This window comes from Oncorhynchus kisutch, linkage group LG15 (genome assembly GCF_002021735.2).
Source record: "Oncorhynchus kisutch isolate 150728-3 linkage group LG15, Okis_V2, whole genome shotgun sequence".
In the NCBI taxonomy this organism is placed as follows: Eukaryota; Metazoa; Chordata; class Actinopteri; order Salmoniformes; family Salmonidae; genus Oncorhynchus; species Oncorhynchus kisutch.
Genome location: NC_034188.2, coordinates 43,873,457 through 43,893,133, shown reverse-complemented (window position 1 = coordinate 43,893,133; position 19,677 = coordinate 43,873,457). Strand labels below are relative to the sequence as shown.

Sequence of the window (19,677 nt, the reverse complement as noted above, 5' to 3'; positions counted from 1 at the left end):
GCTGTTTTGCTAGCACAGACTGGAATACGTTCCGGGATTCTTCAGATGGCATTGAGGAGTACACCACATCAGTCACATGGCTTCATCAATAAGTGCATCGATGACGTCGTCCCCACAGTGACTGTACATACCCCAACCAGAAGCCATGGATTACAGGCAACATCCGCGCTGAGCTAAAGGGTAGTGCTGTCGCTTTCAAGAAGCGGGACTCTAACCCGGAAGTTTATAAGAAGTCCCGCTATGCCCTCCGACGAACCATCAAACAGACAAAGCGTCAATACAGGACCTAGATTGAATCGTACTACACCTGCTGCGACGTTCGTCGGATGTGGCAGAGCTGGGAAAATATTAGACTACAAAGGGAAGCACAGCTAAATTACTTATATGCTCGCTTCCAGGCAAGTAACACTGAAACATGCATGAGAACATCAGCTGTTCCGGACAACTGTGATCACGCTCTCCGTAGCCGATATGAGTAAAACCTTTAAACAGGTCAACATTCAGGGACAGACAGATTACCAGGACGTGTACTCCACGCATGCGCTGACTAACTGACAAGTGTCTTCACTGATATTTTCAAACTGTCCCTGACTGAGTCTGTAATACCAACATGTTTCAAGCAGACCACCATAGTCCCTGTGCCCAAGAACACTAAGGTAAGCTGCCCAAATGACTACCGACCAGTACCACTCACATCTGTATCCATGAAGTGCTTTGAAAGGCTGGTTATGGCTCACATCAACACCATTATCCCAGAAACCCTAGACCCACTACAATTTGCATACTGTCTCAACAGATCCACTGAAGATGCAATCTCTGTTGCACTCCAGACTGCCCTTTCCCACCTCGACAAAAGGAACTCCTATGTGAGAATGCTATTTAATAGACTACAGCTCAGTGTTCAACAACATAATGCCCTGAAAGCTCATCACTAAGCTAAGGACCCTGGGACTAAACATCTCCCTCTGCAACTGGATCCTGGACTTCCTGACGGGCCGCCCCCAGGTGGTAAGGGTAGGTAACAACACATCCGCCACGCTGATCCTCAACACGGGGGCCCCTCAGTGGTGCATGCTCAGTCCCCTAATGTACGTTGCCCCTGGTATGGCAACTGCTCGGCCTCCGACCGCAAGGCACTACAGAGGGTAGTGTATACGTTCCAGTACATCACTGGGGCCAAGCTTCCTGCCATCCAGGATCTCTATACCAGGTGGTGTCAGAGGAAGGCCCTAAAAATTGTCAAAGACTCCAGCCACTCTAGTCATAGACTGTTCTCTCTGCTACCGCACACCAAGTCCAAAAGGCTTTTTAACAGCTTCTACCCCTGAACAGCTAATCAAAGGGCTACCCAGACTCCTCTTGCATGCTGCTGCTACTCTCTATTTATGATCTATGCATAGTCACTTTAACTGTATCTACATGTACATATTACCTTGACTAACCGGTGCCCCTGCACATTGACTCTGTCCGTATTGTTATTGTACTGCTGCTGTTTAATTATTTGTTACTTTTATTTTCCACTTTTTACGTGACACTTGTTTTTCTTAACTTCTTAAAGCATTGTTGGTTAAGGGCTTGTAAGTAAGCATTTCACTGTAAGGTCTGTAATACCTGTTGTATTCGGCGCATGTGACAAATAAAATTTGATATTGGATTTTTAAAAATCTGTCAGAGCTTGGAGGGTGAGGCACCAAGACAGATCAGTGGGACATCCTCTCCTGCTCCCTGCTGGCCAGATAAGGGACAGATCTCCTTCCAGGACGTGGAGATGTGTTACCAGGACAACCTGCCACTGGTACTCAAGAAGCTATCCTTTAACATCCTGCCAGAGGAGACCATCGGCATTGGGTCGTACAGGCTCAGATACTCACCATCCTTTATTCCCATGTATCATTTTATAGTCCTATTTCCCTGCTGGTTTTTACCTGGTATTTACTAAGAAATAATGTAATAACGATGGTATCGAATTCATTGTATTGGTGTTTTTGTTTTTGAATGATTTTCATAGAAGCAAAGAAGTAATCCTTATCCAGTTTAATCACATCAACATGTGAAGATTACAGTTATCATGTATCTGAACTAATCATAGGTATGCTGAGTAGTTCACTCACAACCCCGTTGCTATCTGTCCATGGAAGTCCTCACTGGGCGTATCTCTCTTCAGACTGGTGGAGCTGACTGGGGGCTCCATCACCATCGACGGCATCAACATTGCCACGATTGGATTGGACGACCTGAGAAGCAAGCTGTCAATCATTCCCCAGGAGCCCGTTCTCTTCATTGGCACCATCAGGTATGTATGAATGATTTACCGAAGTTTCCCCTAGGTACATATCTAGAATCAGCTTCCCCTCCCCCAATCCTAACCTTAACCATTAGTGGGAAAATGTACTGACTCCAGATCAGTGTCTGATTCTTTATTCTTATTTTTTCTTACCAAATAGGTCCAATCTGAACCCATGGAATAAATACTCAGATGCCCAGATCTGGGATGCACTTGAGAAGAAACATATAAAGGAGGTGGTAAGTAGGGATAGATGGTCAATGGAAACATAAATAGAGACCACAAATAAAATGATAAATGTCTGTTTAAAAATGTCAAGTAGTCATTTTTATTATTGTTTATTTATTTATTATTTATTACAAAAAAACACAAGGAAGGGGTAACATTAAAGTATTAGAACATGAAGGACAAACAATACAGCATCAACACACTATCAAACATGTATCAGTCTTTCTGCAACAGAGCCATACTTATGTGTGAGGGTGATATAAAATATATGTCATAGTTTCCTTGATCATGGTCACAACCTTGTGAAACCCAAACCCTCCAAGACCCCCCCCCTACAGTTCCCCAATAGCTGTCCCTCATCCATTTGAGACCCCTCCCCCCGGAAGAAAAAATAAATAAAAAATAAATTCCATTCTCCACCCCCAAGAACTCCCCCAATGCACCAACAACCAAGAGAATGAACTAAATAGAAAAAAGGAAAAGACAAAAGAAAACAACAATGCAATTTTCTTTTAAACAAAATAATAATTTTAAAACAAAGGACATCAAGGACAACTGAAATCATTACAGCAATGCCTACTTTATATGTTTGTGTGCATGTTTGGCACTATTACATGTATGTGTGTGTTCTTGTATGTGTTTATTTGAGAGTGTGTGTGTGTGTATATATATATATATATATATATATATATATATATATATATATATATATATCAGGTTTGCCTGAGGCTGATGCCGTGCAGGTGTTTGTACACATGTATATGTATATATGTATATATGTATATGTGTATATATGTATATGTATATGTATATATATATATATATATATATATATATATGTGTGTGTACAAACACCTGCACGGCATCAGCCTCAGGCAAACCGGCATTAGTTGTAAAAACACTGCCACTTAGTGTCATTCAAATGTACTTTTATTATGTTTTATTTGTACTTTTTTCTCCTTTTATCTCTTGACCATCATTCTCTCTCTCACACAGCAACTCCACTCCCACTTGTCTCCAATTCCACATACCAACATGTCATGTTCTGACCTTAGTTTATTGTTATGTCTTTGTGTTAGGTTAGTCAGGGCGTGAGTTGGGGTGGGTTGTCTATGTTCTTTTTTCTAGTTTATATTTTCTACGTGTTTGGCCTAGTATGGTTCTCAATCAGAGGCAGGTGCCGTTCGTTGTCTCTGATTGAGAATCATACTTAGGTAGCCTTTTCCCACCTGTGTTTTGTGGGTGATTGTTTTCTGTTTAGGTTGTTTACCTGACAGAACTGTGCGCTTTCGTTTTCTCCGTTTGTCATTTTGTTTGAGTGTTTTTTTGTGAACATTAAATATGAATAATTTCCACGCTGCGCTTTGGTCTCATTCCAACGACGATCGTTACACCTCAGCTTCCCTCAGCCCATCCCATCTATCTCTGCTGGCCACCTACTTCATATCTTTAAACTATGCTATGATGTTTAATGTACAATTTCAATCTATCTAATTGAATAGAATCTATAGATTGCGTGTTGAAGAAAAATACTTTTACTAAGAATATTAGTATATTAGTAATTGACTGACTCGGTCTCTCCAGATCTCCTAACAGTACTATTTCTAGGGTCAATTTTAGATCAATGCTATGCATTTTCAGCCATTCCTGAACCTGAGACCAGAAACAGGCTACCTGAGGGCAATACCGAAATAAATGGTCTATTGATTCTGTATCCTCACAACAAAATCTGCAGAGCTTCAATGATTTTATGCCCCAAATATTCAACATTTTGTTGGTGGCGAGAAATGTATTTAATAATTTTAGCTGAAAAGCACGAAGTCTTGAATCGTGCGTTGTTTTATATATCAACTCATACACCATGTACCATGGAATCGGTACATCTCTTCCCAACAATTTTTCAATCTGTATGGCACCGTTGTCAACATCCTGGTCCTCAGATTAAACTGGTATACTTTCCTATTTATGCTATTTTTATTCCTCCACCAGTTTTGATCCATTATATTGGGCAGACAGACCAGTTCCCTACCTCCTCCCACTGCCACCTGCCTCCTCCATTTTTGGGGCAATTCTGTAATCAATTGGTTGTACTCTTGGATTGAACAGACCTTCCCGTACAATTCTGATAACTCCATGAAGGACATAACGCTACCATTACAATTTATAATATAATTTAAGAACAAAATACCCTTTTCAAACATCTTTCCCATAAATACAGGTATTTTATCAACCAGGACATTTGAGTTCAGCCATAATATTTGTTGTAATATTTGTTCTATCTTTTCAGGGGGATGAAATTGAAATTGTAGTGCTTGTTTGAAAAAGACAGATACTTTGAAAAAAGTATCATTTTCAATTAATCGAAAATGAGACATGGTAATCTGCACAAAGGCAAAAAGGCCATTTTTAAACAATGAATGAGCTTTTCTTATTAATCTAGTAGTCTTTATGTTGGCATCATAGTATATATGCATTGCCTTATACATCTTCAGATAAAGTGTTATTACTGCTGAGAGTAATTGATAACAAATCCTAGACCTGTTTAAGATTAAAAATCCCCTCTAGAGTTGTTTGAACAGTTGAAAAACGATATCTGTGGCTTGTGTTTTGACTTAATTTTGTCTACCATCATATTCAGATAAGCCAACTGCCCCTTTCCCTCCAGTCTGAGGTGACAGAGAACGGAGAGAACTTCTCAGTAGTAGAGAGACAACTACGGTGTGTGGCAAGAGCACTTAGACACAGCAAGGTAAACGCACGCACGCACACACACTAGTGTCACGTCTCTTTCTCTCCACACCACACACAAACACACAGACACACAGTACAACAGATGAGGGCAGTTAGATTTATTTTATTTTCTGTTACCACATAGGAAAGCTTGTGTGCATCACATCCTACTTTTTGAGGTTGTCACATAAGAACATTGAGAATGTAAGGCAGCAACTTCCCAAAGGTGTAACATTGCCACCACATGGCTTCTATTGTTATTTCACTTTGATTCTGTAGAATGCAGTTTGAAATACAAACAACTGAGAATTGCATTTAGGGACTAGTCTTACATTAGTTATAACACTCCTTAATTAAGATTATAAGATATTTGTCCATATTCAAAGAACCAACACTGTTTTTCCATTCTTTCCAATATTACTACTTCCTTATTCTACCAACCTTAGAGATTGAACTACCAACCTTAGAGATTGAACCATTCTCAGCAAAGTGTGTTGGGGGTTGCCAGATCTTGCTGTTGGATGAGGCGACGGCAGCCATTGACACAGAGACAGACCGGCTGATTCAGGACACCATCCATGAGTCGTTCAGCAGCTGCACCACGCTGATCATCGCCCATCGCCTCAATACTGTGATGAGCTGTAACAGGATCATGGTGTTGGACCAGGGACAGGTGGGTCTTCTGCACCATAGAAATATACAATGTGTCTCAAATAGCACCCTATTCCCTATGTAGTGCACTACTTTTGACCAGGGACTATAGGGTTCTGGTCAAAAGTAGCTCAAATCTATTGAATCATATGAAAGGTGGGCTAATATACTAAACAAAATATTTGATATACTACATTATACTTAAGGGCACATTTCTGTTGTGAGTCAAAAGACTTGTTGGTCATAAAATACTTTATTTATTTTCTCAATTCCACAACAGATGTTGGAATTCGACACCCCTGCTGCTCTGCTGGCAGACGTCAACTCCAGATTCCAGGCCATGTTCGAGGCATTTGACGGCAAGCTCAGTAACACAAAAGTGACCCCAGTCGAATAGGTACAAAGGAGCTCTTATAAAACAGGCAATGCAGAAGAGGACCTCACTTGCACAAACTTTGAAGATGAACATCTCAATCTTTCCATGAAGTGAGGAAGATGTTATTTTAAAGGGCAATAGTAGAGGTTCTTACAATTACTGCTAAATCTAGAGAAGTCTGTTGATATCAAAAACCAATGATGGCTTCATGACAATGATGACAATGTTCCAAAAGATGCATCAAAGATGTGGATCTAAGGAAAGTTGGGAGTGTCATACCTGCTGACTTTTGTTGCTGTGTGGAAAGAGAATTTCTCTGAGGCCAAAAAAGCAAGTGCAAACAAAGGGGAACATATCCATGACACTACAGTGGCACTTTAAATTCCATGATAATGTTGCTCTACAGGGCTATCAATGAGACTCGGAAAAGAACATTCTATATGTGTTTTACTGATATAATTAGAAGGAAACCTACAGGTAAGTGCCAAAATAAAGGAAACACTAACTTTAAGTGTCTAGAGTCACCACAAGCCGCCCTAGACACTGTGTAGGCCAGTTACACAAAAAATTATAATGTAATTCATTCAAAATTCAGGCTATAACACAGCAAAATGTGGAAAAAGTTAAGGGGTGTGAATAATTTCTGAAGGCACTATACAAGCTAACTGCTGCTACCAGACTTTTTTATTATGATTGCTAGATAATGCAAAATAAAAAATTTGCCCCCGAATCTCCCCAAAATATGTGTAAATATTTCACTATAAATTGTGCCTTCCTTTATTATACATATGCTAAAATGTTTCTTCTATCCTACATTTACATTGTTCGTATTTTGATATTTTATTATTTCTTATTTTTTGTTGCATTGTTGAAGGAACCTGAAAGTAAGCATTTAGTTGGACGGTGTATATCAGGGATAGGCAACTCCACTCCTCGGGGGCCTGATTGGTGTCACACTTTTGCCCCAGCCCCAGCTAACACACCTTACACCAATAATACACTAATCATGATCTTCAGTTTTGAACGAAATTAATTTCAATCAGCTGCGTTTGCTGCTGACCCCCGAGGACTGGAGTTTCCCATCCCTGGTGTACAATACCTTTGGAAACTATTTAGACCCCTTTACTTTTTCCACATTTTGATACATTAGACTTATTCTAAAATTGATTTTATACCCAACAAAGTCCTCAAATCTACACACTATAATGACAAAGCAAAAACAGAAATACCTTATTTACATAAGAATTCAGACCCTTTGGTATGAGACTTGAAATTGAGCTCAGGTGCATCCTGTTTCCATTGGTCATCCTTGAGATGTTTATACAACTTAATTGGAGTCCACCTGTGGAAAATTCAATTGCTTGGACATGATTTGGGAAAGGCACACACCCGTCTATGTAATGTCCCACAGTTGACAGTGCACGTCAGAGCAAAAACCAAGCCATGAGGTCGAAGGAATTGTCCGTAGAGCGCCGAGACAGGATTGTGTCGAGGCACAGATCTGGGGCATTGAAGGTCCCCAAGAACACAGTAGCCTCCATAATTCTTAAATGGAAGACGTTTAGAACCACCAACACTTCCTGGGGCTGGCTGCCTGGCCAAACTGAGCAATCAGGGGAGAAGGGCTTTGGTCACTCTGACGGAGCTCTAGAGTTCCTCTGTGGAGATGGGAGAACCTTCCAGATGGACAACCATCTCTGCAGCACTCCACCAATCAGGCCTTTATGGTAGAGTGGCCAGACGTAAGCCACTCCTCAGTAAAAGGCACAACAGCCCGCTTGGATTTTGCCAAAAGGCACCTTAAGGACTCTGACCACGGGAAAACAAGATTGAACTCTTTGGCCTGAATGCCAAGCGTCACATCTGGAGGAAACCTGGCACTATATCCCTACGGTGAAGCATGGTGGTGGCAGCATCATGCTGTGGGGGTGTTTTTCAGCGGCAGGGACTGGGACACTATTCCTGATCGAGACAAAGTATAGAGAGATCCTTGATGAAAACCTGCTCCAGAGCAAAGGCCCAACGGCCCTAAGCACAGAGCCAAGATAACGCAGGAGTGGGTTCAGCACTCAATGTATACCCAAGAAGACTCAAGGATGTAATTGCAGCCAAAGGTGATTCAACAAAGTACTGAGTAGATGGTCTGAATACTTATGTAAATATATGTTTTTCATTTTTAATAAATTAGCAAACATTTATAAAACCTGTTTTTGCTTTGCCATTATGGGGTATTGTGTGTAGATTGAGGTAAACATTTATTTGAAATCAATTTTAGAATAAGGCTGTAATCTAATAAAATGTGGAAAAAGTCAAGGGGTCTGAATACTTCCCGAAGGCACTGTATACCAGCGTTGTGTTCGAATACTCATGTTAACCGCACTAACCATACTATGTGTTACGTGAATTGAGTATATACAGTCGTGGCCGACGGTTTTGAGAATGACACAAATGTAAATTTTCACAAAGTCTGCTGCCTCAGTGTCTTTAGATATTTTTGTCAGATGGAATGGAATACTGAAGTATAATTACAAGCATTTCATAAGTGTCAAAGGCTTTTATTGACAATTACATGAAGTTGATGCAAAGAGTCAATATTTGCAGTGTTGACCCTTCTTTTTCAAGACCTCTGCAACTTGTCCTGGCTGTCACGAATTACTAAGGTGGGTGGAATCAGGCGCAGAGAGCAGGTTTCAGTTATTAGACAGTTTATTCTCCTGCGCACAAAACAACGGTCAACCCACCACACTGGGTGAATAGCAGGACCAAAATAGTCCGGAGAATAAAACTCATGGAGACCACCAAATAACAGGAATACAAAAACAATCCCGCACAACACAAGGGCGGGACAACCTACTAAATATAAGGACGCTAATTAAACTAAAATACACACAGGTGAAACTAATAAGACAAAACCAACAGACAAACGTAAAATGGATCGGTAGTGGCTAGTAGGACGGTGACGCCGATCACCGCCTGAACAGGCAGGGGAGCCAACGTCGTGACAGTAACCCCCCCCCCCCTGACGCGCTGCTCCCGCAGCGCGCCGCCACCGGCCTCGAGGATGAGGTGCTGGGCGATCCGGGTGGAGGCGGTGGAAATCTCTCAGGAGAGAAGGGTCCAAAATGTCCCCCACCGGAACCCAGCATCTCTCCTCCGGACCGTACCCCTCCCAGTCCAGGAGGTACTGTAGGCCCCCCACCCGGTGTCTCGAATCCAGATTGCCCCGAACTGTGTGCGCCGGGGACCCCTCGATGTCCAGAGGGGGCGGAGGGACTTCAGGCACCTCACCTTCTTGCAGGGGACCAGCCACCACCGGCCTGAGGAGAGACACATGAAACGAGGGGTTAATACGGTAATACCTAGGAAGTTGTAACCTGTAACACACCTCGTTTATTCTCCTCAGGACTTTGAACGGCCCCACACACTGCGGCCCCAGCTTCCGACAGGACAGGCGGAGGGGCAGGTTTCGGATCGAGAGCCAGACCCTGTTCCCCGGTGCAAACACGGGGGCCCCGGTGCTGGTCAGCGCTCCTCTTCTGCCGTTCTCCCGCTAACCGTAGTGAGTCCTGAACTGCTTTCCAGGTGTCCTTGGAGCGCTGTACCCATTCCTCCACCGCAGGAGCCTTGGTCTGGCTATGATGCCATGGGGCCAGGACCGGCTGGTAACCTAACACACACTCAAAAGGGGACAAGTTAGTTGAGGAGTGGCGTAGGGAGCTAGTTCAGCCCAGGGAACATACCTTGCCCACTCACCAGGCCGGTCCCGGCAATAGGACCGCAGAAACCTGCCCACATCCTGGTTTACGCGCTCCACCTGCCCATTACTCTCGGGGTGAAAACCTGAGGTTAAGCTGACCGAGACCCCCAGTCTCTCCATAAACGCCCTCCACACTCTGGATGTGAATTGGGGACCCCGATCAGAAACGATGTCCTCAGGCACCTCATAGTGCCGGAAGACATGGGTAAAAAAGGCCTCCGCAGTCTGCAGGGCCGTAGGGAGACCGGGCAACGGGATGAGACGACAGGACTTAGAAAACCGATCCACAACGACCAGGATCGTAGTACTTCCCTGGGACGGGGGAAGGTCGGTAAGAAAGTCCACCGATAAGTGTGTCCAAGGCCGTTGTGGAACGGGGAGGGGTTGTAATTTCCCTCTAGGCAGGTGCCGAGGAGCCTTGCTCTGAGCACACACTGAGCAGGAGGAAACATAAAATCTCACGTCTTTAGCCAGCGTGGGCCACCAGTATCTCCCTCTCAGACTCCGCACTGTCCTCTCGATGCCAGGATGACCCGAGGAGGGGAGAGTATGAGCCCACTGTTTCAGCTTGTCCCGGACCCCCCTCGGCACGTACTGAGTCCCCACTGAACAGTTAGGGGGAGGTGGCTCTGACCGTGAGGCCTCCTCTATCTCCGCGTCCACCTCCCATACCACCGGTGCCACGAGACATGACGGTGGAATGATGGGACTTGGCTCAACGGACCGCTCCTCGGTATCATAGAGGCGGGACAGCGTGTCGGCTTTGGTGTTTTGGGAGCCTGGCCGGTATGAGATGGTAAACCGAAACCTGGAAAAAACATGGCCCATCTAGCCTGACGTGGATTTAGTCTCCTTGCTGCCCGGATATACTCGAGATTACGATGGTCAGTCCAGATGAGAAAAGGGTGTTTAGCCCCCTCAAGCCAATGTCCCCACACCTTCAGAGCCTTGACTACAGCTAACAACTCCCGGTCCCCCACGTCATAGTTTGGCTCTGCTGGGCTGAGCTTGCTCGAAAAGAAAGCACACGGGAGGAGCTTGGGTGGCACGCCCGAGCGCTGGGACAGCACGGCCCCGACCCCAGCCTCTGACGCATCCACCTCCACTATGAACGCTAAAGAGTGGTCCAAGAGCGCCAACACGGGCGCATTGGTGAACAGCTCTTTCAAACGACTGAAAGCTCTGTCCGCCTCTGCTGACCAACGCAAGCGCACCGGTCCTCCCTTCAGCAGTGAGGTGATGGGAGCAGCCACCTGACCAAAACCCCGGATAATTGTAATTGGCAAACCCCAAAAACTGCTGCACTTCTTTCACCGTGGTCGGAGTCGGCCAATTACGCACGGCTGTAACGCGGTCATCCTCCATCACCACCCCGGAGGTGGAAATACGATACCCCAGGAAGGAAACGGACTGTTTGAAAAACTCACATTTCTTGCAATACAGGTCATGCTCCAGCAGTCGCCCAAGTATCTTACGCACCAGAGACACATGCGGCGCGCGTGTGGCAGAATAGATCAAGATGTCATCGATGTACACTACCACTCCCTGCCCGAGCAGGTCTCGGAGAATCTCATCTACGAAGGATTGGAAGACGGCTGGAGCATTCTTCAACCCGTATGGCATGACGCGGTACTCATAATGACCAGATGTAGTACTAAATGCGGTTTTCCACTCATCTCCTCCCCGGATATGCACCAGATTATACGTGCTCCTCAGGTCCAGTTTTGTGAAGAAGCGCGCCCCGTGAAATGATTCCACCGCCGTAGCGATGAGAGGTAGTGGGTAACTAAACCCCACTGTGATGGAATTTAGACCTCTATAATCAATGCACGGACGCAGACCTCCATCCTTCTTCTTCACAAAAAAGAAGCTTGAGGAGACGGGTGATGCGGAGGGCCGAATGTACCCCTGTCCCAGCGATTCAGCAACATATGTTTCCATCGCTACCGTCTCCTCCTGGGACAATGGATGCACGTGACTCCTAGGAAGTGCAGCGTTCTCCAGAAGGTTTATCGCGCAGTCCTCACGACGATGGGGTGGTAATTGGGTCGCCCTCTTTTTACTGAAGGCGATAGCCAAATCGGCATATACAGAGGGAATGCGCACGGTGGAAACTTGGTCTGGACTCTCCACCGTAGTCGCACCAACGGCAACTCCTATACACCTACCTGAACACTCCTCTGACCACCCCTTAAGAGCCCCCTGTCGCCAGGAAATCACCGGGTTGTGTTGAGCTAACCAGGGAACCCCCAACACCACTGGAAACGCAGGTGAATCTATAAGGAACAGACTAATCTGCTCCTTATGATCCCCCTGCGTTACCATGTCCAGCGGCACCGTAGCCTCCCTAATTACTCCTGACCCTAATGGTCATCTATCTAAGGAGTGCACGGGGAAAGGTAGGTCTAACGACACCAGGGGAATCCCTAACCTTAACGCAAGCCCACGATCCATGAAATTCCCAGCTGCGCCTGAATCGACTAGCGCCTTATGCTGTAGAGAGGGAAAAAACCCAGGGAAAGAAGTCAACACATACACATGACCGACAGGAAGCTCTGGGTGAGTCTGGTGCTTACTCACCTGGGGTGATCGAGCAGTGCTCCGCCTGCCCTCCCGACTCCCAGACGAGTTCCTCCAGCACCGGTCGGACGTGTGCCCTCGTCGACCACAACTGGTGCAGGAGGAAACTCCTCCTCCGGTCCCCCTCGAAGCCGCCCCTCCTAATTCCATAGGGATAGGGGCAGGAGGGCTGAGAAGTGGAAACGACAGGGCCTGATCTGAACGCCCGTGGGCAGCCAGCAGGTTGTCGAGACGGATAGCCAAGTCAATGAGTTCATCCAGTGTGAATGTGGTGTCCCGACATGCCAGCTCCCTGCGGACGTCCTCCGAGACTGCATCTGAAATGATCGATCAAGGCCCTGTCGTTCCACCCTGCTCCTGCGGCCAAGGTCCTGAACTCCAGAGCAAAGTCCTGTACGTTCCTCGTCTCCTGACGCAGGTGGAACAGCCGTTCACCCGCCGCCCGACCCTCTGGTGGATGGTCAAACACAGCTCGGAATCGGCGGGTGAACTCTGGGTAATTATCCCTCGCCGAGTCCGGACCATTCCACACTGCGTTGGCCCACTCGAGGGCTCGCCCAGTCAAGCAGGAGACTAGGGCGCTCACGCTCTCCTCTCCGGAGGGAGCAGGACGCACTGTAGCCAGGTATAGTTCCAGTTGAAGAAGGAAACCCTGGCACCCAGCCGCCGTTCCGTCATACTCCCGTGGGAGCGTCAGCCGAAGAGCCCCGGAGCCAGATGTGGTCGCAGGAACAGGAGGTGCTGAAGAAGGGGGTGCTGGAGATGAGGTGGGAAGGCCACTCCTCTCCCATCGATCCATCCTCTCCATCAAATGGTCCATGGCTGAACCAATCCGGTGAAGCATGCTGGTGTGATGGAGGACCCTCTCTTCCATCGATGGGAGAGGAGCGGCTGCTCCTGCTGATTCCATTGAGGGTGCGGGATTCTGTCACGAATTACTAAGGTGGGTGGAATCAGGCGCAGAGAGCAGGTTTCAGTTATTAGACAGTTTATTCTCCGGCGCACAAAACAGTGGTCAACCCAACACACAGGGTGAATAATCCAACGCAGGACCAAAATGGTCCGGAGAATAAAACTCATGAACACCACCAAATAACAGGAATACAAAAACAATCCCGCACAACACAAGGGTGGGACAGTCTACTAAATATAAGGACGCTAATTAAACTAACATACACACAGGTGAAACTAATAAGACAAAACCATCAGACAAACGAAAAAGGGATCGGTAGTGGCCAGTAGGACGGTGATGACGACCGCCGAGCACCGCCGAGCACCGCCCGAACAGGCAGGGGAGCCAACTTCGGCGGAAGTCGTGACACTGGCACGCTGTCAATTAATTTCTGGGCCACATCCTCGCTGATGGCAACCCATTCTTGCATAATCAATACTTGGAGTTTGTCAGAATATGTGGGATTTTGTTTGTCCACCTGCCTCTTGAGGATTGACCACAAGCTGGGATTAAGGTCTGTGGAGTTTCCTGGCGATTGACCCAAGATATTGATGTATTGTTCCCCGAGCCACTTAGTTATCACTTTTGCCTTATGGCAAGGTGCTCCATCATGCTGGAAAAGGCATTGATTGTCACCAAACTGTTCCTGGATGGTTTGGAAAAGTTTCTCTTGGAGGATGTGTTGGTACCATTCGTTATTCATGGCTGTGTTCTTAGGCAAAATTGTGAGTGAGCCCACTCCCTTGGCTGAGAAGCAACCCCACATATGAATGGTCTCAGGATGCTTTACTGTTGGCATGACACAGGACTGATGGTAGCACTCACCTTGTCTTCTCCGGACAAGCTTTTTTTCCGGATGCCCCAAACAATCGGAAAGGGGATTCATCAGAAAAATGACTTTATCCCAGTCCTCAGCAGTCCAATCCCTGTACCCTTTGCAGAATATCAGTCTGTCCCTGATGTTTTTCCTGGAGAGAAGTGGCTTCTTTGCTGCCCTTCTTGACACCAGGCCATCCTCCATAAGTCTTCACCTCACTGTGTGTGCAGATGCACTCACACCTGCCTGCTGCCATTCCTGAGCAAGCTCTGTACTGGTGGTGCCCCGATCCCGCACCTGAATCAACTTTAGGAGACAGTCCTGGCGCTTGCTGGACTTTCTTGGGTGCCCTGAAGCCTTCACAACAATTGAACCGCTCGCCTTGAAGTTCTTGATGATCCGATAAATGGTTGCCTTAGGCGCAATCTTACTGGCAGCAATATCCTTGCCTGTGAAGCCCTATTTGTGCAAAGCAATGATGACGGCACGTGTTTCCTTGCAGGTAACCAAGATTGACAGAGGAAGAACAATGATTCCAAGCACCACCCTCCTTTTGAAGCTTCCAGTCTGTTATTCAAACTCAATCAGCATGACAGAGTGATCTCCAGCCTTGTGCTCGTCAACACTCACACCTGTATTAACGAGAGAATCACTGACATGATGTCAGCTGGTCCTTTTGTGGCAGGGAAATGTTTTTGGGGGTTTAAGTTCATTTGCATGGCAAAGAGGGACTTTGCAATTAATTGCAATTCATCAAATCACTCTTCATAACATTCTGGAGTATATGCAAATTGCCATCATACAAACTGAGGCAGCAGTATTTGTGTCATTCTCAACTTTTGGCCACGACTGTAGTATGCTTATTGGTCATAGTATGGATATAGTTATTATGCCTAAGTTCCCGGATGTCTCAATGGACATTCGGGTGCTTTCGTAAATTCAGAGCACAGAATAATGAATTTACGAGTGCTCAACACCCGTTGAATTTGGCCGGTGTCAGCAAAAAAAGCATAATTAAATTGTTGCCAGCAGCACAGTTAGTCACCAACGCTCTGGATAACATAAACTGCATAACCCGCTCTTCTAGGGCGAGGAAAATGGTCATTTGTCTCATTTGTGTCTGGAAGTAGCTAGCTAGCAAGTTAGCTTGGGTGCTTGAATGCCGTTGTAAGGTCAGAACGCTCAAGTCAACCCTACTCCTCTGCACGAGCTTTCATTGTACGCTCAGAGAGCGAAATGCTCTGAATTCCCAAATGGACAATCTGACAACGCTCTGAATTTACGAGTGCACTCTGGCACTCCATATTGGATTTAAGAACACACCCGAAGTCATAAAATGTCTAACTAGTAATGTTAGCTAGCATAGCAACAGCATCAACTTCTGGTAGACGGGTGAAGAGCAAGTACGCTCATCTGAAAGGATACTGTGCCGTTTACAGTATACTAAAATGAACTAATGGTATGTAGTATATACTCATTATGTAGTATACAGTATGTTAGTATGGGTATACGAACACAGCTCGTGTATCCAGTACATACGACTAATACAACTTGAAACTTTAACTTGAAACACACACACACACACACTTTTTTAAACCCCCTATGCACATTTGAGACCCCTCTTTCAAAGTCAGTAGCTATGCTTCCATTAACTTGTCCAGTGATATATATTTTTTTCTTTGGTCGTCTTTTAGAAAGTTTGCATTGAAAATAGATGCAACGATTGTCTGCTAGGGAGCCTAGCCATTTAACTATCTTGTCGATTTACAAACAGCTGGGCATGATGTCACAACAAAAAAATAAAAATGTTCCTACAAAAACCTACAAGTGTTTTCATTACCCATTTAGGCAAATTGTGCATTAATAAATAAAGTTCTACTGAAGAAAAATGTTGATCTTCAGAAAATGTCTCCTATGTCTGCCGTTTTGGTTTTAGAAGTGGGGGGGACAATTTACATTTTTTTGATCCAGTCGGATAAACACTCCAAACCTCCTAACAGATCGATCGAAGGCGTCCCCATGGTCCTAATTCACAACCTCTTTTTGTATTTACATTCCAATGAAAACTGGAGGGGATAAAAATGCAACTCCAGAATGTGGGACATGATTTTTCCCGTCCAACAGCGCCACCATCCAGCCAAACTGAACCATACTTTACAGGTTAGCTACACTCCTATATAATTGATTTTATTTTGAGTAACAGACATATACAACAAAATGTACAATGTGGAACCCGAGGTCCACATTTTATTATTGAAAGTATTAATTAAAACGCTTGTTTCCAAAGTGGTCCTCGATGGTAAAAACAATAACACTTATAATGATTAAAAGGCAAGACAAAATTACAAACAACCATAAATACATTCATTTATATTGACATCCTAAAAAGTGGCACTATTCACTCCACTTCTCCCTAACCTTAAAAATCAACCATATTCATTTCACATTAAAACAATCTGTTTATTGCACATCATACCGATCCTTCACATAAATACATTAGACCAGCAGTAGGGGGGGAGGCACAAGGGGCAATGGAGAGGTTTCTCTTACTGAGACAAACTTGTCCAAATGGAAACATTTTAACTGCTTTTTAAATCTAATTTTACTTTTTCTTTGCTTGCTCTCCAAGGGAAGGCTATTCCATAGACAAATGCCTCTATGGAAAAACATGCTCCTCGCAGTACTGTTTACTCTTGGCATTTTACAAGACATAACACTAGCTCTGGTATTGTGACTGTGTTGGTTATAGACCATATCAATGTGTTTTTGTCGTATAACCTGGGGCACAATCATTTAAGATGTCAAGTTTAAGTTGGTCCACTCTGAACTCAAGGCAACAAGCCCACCGGGAACACCTGACAACATTATTTTGCATGATCTGCATTATCTTTTTCAGCTTTTTTGATAGCCCACTATACCAAGCAGAGCAGGCATAATCAAAATTACACTAAATTAAGGTTGAGACGAGCAGTTTCTTAACTTTAATGTTAAAATATCTAGTGTTGCAATATAAACATGTCAATTTGTTCACCATTTTAGAAAGAATTTTAGCAGCAATCGGGTCTCCAGGGGAAACACCAAGATAAGATACACTTGTTTTAGATTCGATCTCCTTGCTTGCACAGGTTACCGTTATTTTGTCAGCCCTAAGCAATCTAAGTTTTGTTCCTAACAAAATCGATAAAGTTTTCCCCAAATGTAGTGACAATTTGTTGTCAGACAACCAATCTCTAACTAAATTAAATTACTTACTCAGGGTCTCATCTATGTAAACTATATCCTTCCCTGATACCAGTATGGCTGAATCATCAGCAGAATCATTTGCAATAAATTGATAAAAAATCCTACAATGTGATTTTCTGTGATTTTGTCTGTCATAGTTGAAGTGTAGAAAATTACGGGCCTCATCTTTTTAAGTGGGAGAACTTGCCCCACTGTACACTTTGGTTGGAGTCATTAAAACTAGTGCATCATGTTTCTATTCATCATCCTTGACTTGTTTTTACAATTTGATTGGAGTCCACCTGTGGTCAATTCAATTGATTGGACATGATTTGGAAAGGCCCACACCTTTCTATATATAAGATCAAAAACCAAGCCATGAGGTCGAATTAATTGTCCATAGAGCTCCGAGACAGGATTGTGTCGAGGCACAGATTTGGGGAAGGGTATACCAAAACATTTCTGCAGAATTCACAGTGGCCACCATCATTCTTAAATGGAAGACGTTTAAAACCACCAATACTCTTCCTAGCAATCAGGGAAGGGCCTTGGTCAGGGAGGTCACCAAGGACCCGATGGTCACTCTGACAGAGCTCCAGAGTTCCTCTGTGGACATGGGAGAACCTTCCAGGGGGACAACCATCTCTGCAGCACTCCACCAATCAGGCCTTTATGGTAGAGTGGCCGGATGGAAGCCACTCCTCAGTAAAAGGCACATGACAGCCCACTTGGAGTTTGCCAAATGGCACCTAAAGGACTCTCAGACCATGAGAAACAAGATTCTCTGGTCTGATGAAACCAACATGAACTCTTTGGCCAGAATGCAAACCTCATGTCTTGAGGAAACATGGCACCATCCCACCGGTGAAACATGGTATCGGCAGCATCATGCTGTGGGGATGTTTTTCAGCGGCAGGGACTGGGAGACTAGTCAGGATCGAGGGAAAGATGAACGGAGCAAAGTACAGAGATCCTTGAGGAAAACTCTATCGAACATCTCAGGAGAGACCTGAAAATAGCTGTGCAGCGACGCTCCCCATCCAACCAGACAGAGGATGAAAGGATCTGCAGAGAAAAATTGGAGAAACTCCCCAAATACAAGTGTGCCAAGCTTGTAGCGTCATACCCAAGAGGACTTGAGGCTGTACTCACTGCCAAAGGTCCTTCAACAAAGTCTGAATACTGATGTAAATGTGAGATTTCAGGTTTTCATTTTTTTTATGCATTTGTAAACATTCCTAAAAAACTGTTTTTGCTTTGTTATTAAGGGGTATTGTGTGTAGATTGAGGGGGGAAAAGCAATTATCAATTTTAGAATAAGGCTGTAATTTAACAAAATGTTGGAAAAGTCGAGGGCTCTGAATACTTTGTCCTGAATGCCCGAGCGTCAAGTCTGGAGGAAACCTTGCACCATCCCTACGGTGAAGCATGGTGTTGGCAGCATCATGCTGTGGGTATATTTTTCAAAGGCAGGGACTGGGAGACTAGTCAGAATCGAGGGAAAGATGAACTGAGCAAACTGCAGAGAGAGCCTTGATGAAAACCTGCTCAAGACCTCAGACTGGGGTGAAGGTTCACCTTCCAACAGGACAACGACCCTAAGCACATAGCCAAAACAATGCAGGAATGGTTTCGGGACAAGTCTCTGAATGTCCTTGAGTGGCCCAGCCAGAGCCTGGACTTAAACCTGATCGAACATCTCTGGAGAGACCTGAAAATAGCTGTGCAGCGACACTCCCCATCCAACCTGACAGAGTTTGAGAGCAGCTGCAGAGGAGAATGGGAGAAACTCCCCAAATACAGGTGTACCAAGTTTGTAGTGTCATACCCAAGAAGACTCAAGGCTGTAATCGCTGCCAAAGGTGCTTTAACAAAGTACTGAGTAAAGGGTCTGAATACTTATGTAAATGTGATATTTCCGTTTTTTTTTTTTTTTTGATTTGCAAACATTTCTAAAAACCAGTTTTTGCTTTGTCATTATGGGGTATTTCGTGTAGTGATGAGGAAAAAAACAATTTCATACATTTTAGAATAAGGCTGTAAGGTGACAAAATGTGAAAAGTCAAGGGGTCTGAGTAGT

General features: G+C 44.8%; 1 pseudogene; it reads left to right on the top strand.

Annotated features, from left to right (window-relative positions):
- Positions 1 to 12,927, top strand: part of LOC109904742 (multidrug resistance-associated protein 5-like) — a 58,625-nt pseudogene extending 45,698 nt beyond the window's left edge.
- Positions 12,928 to 19,677: the final 6,750 nt, after the last annotated feature.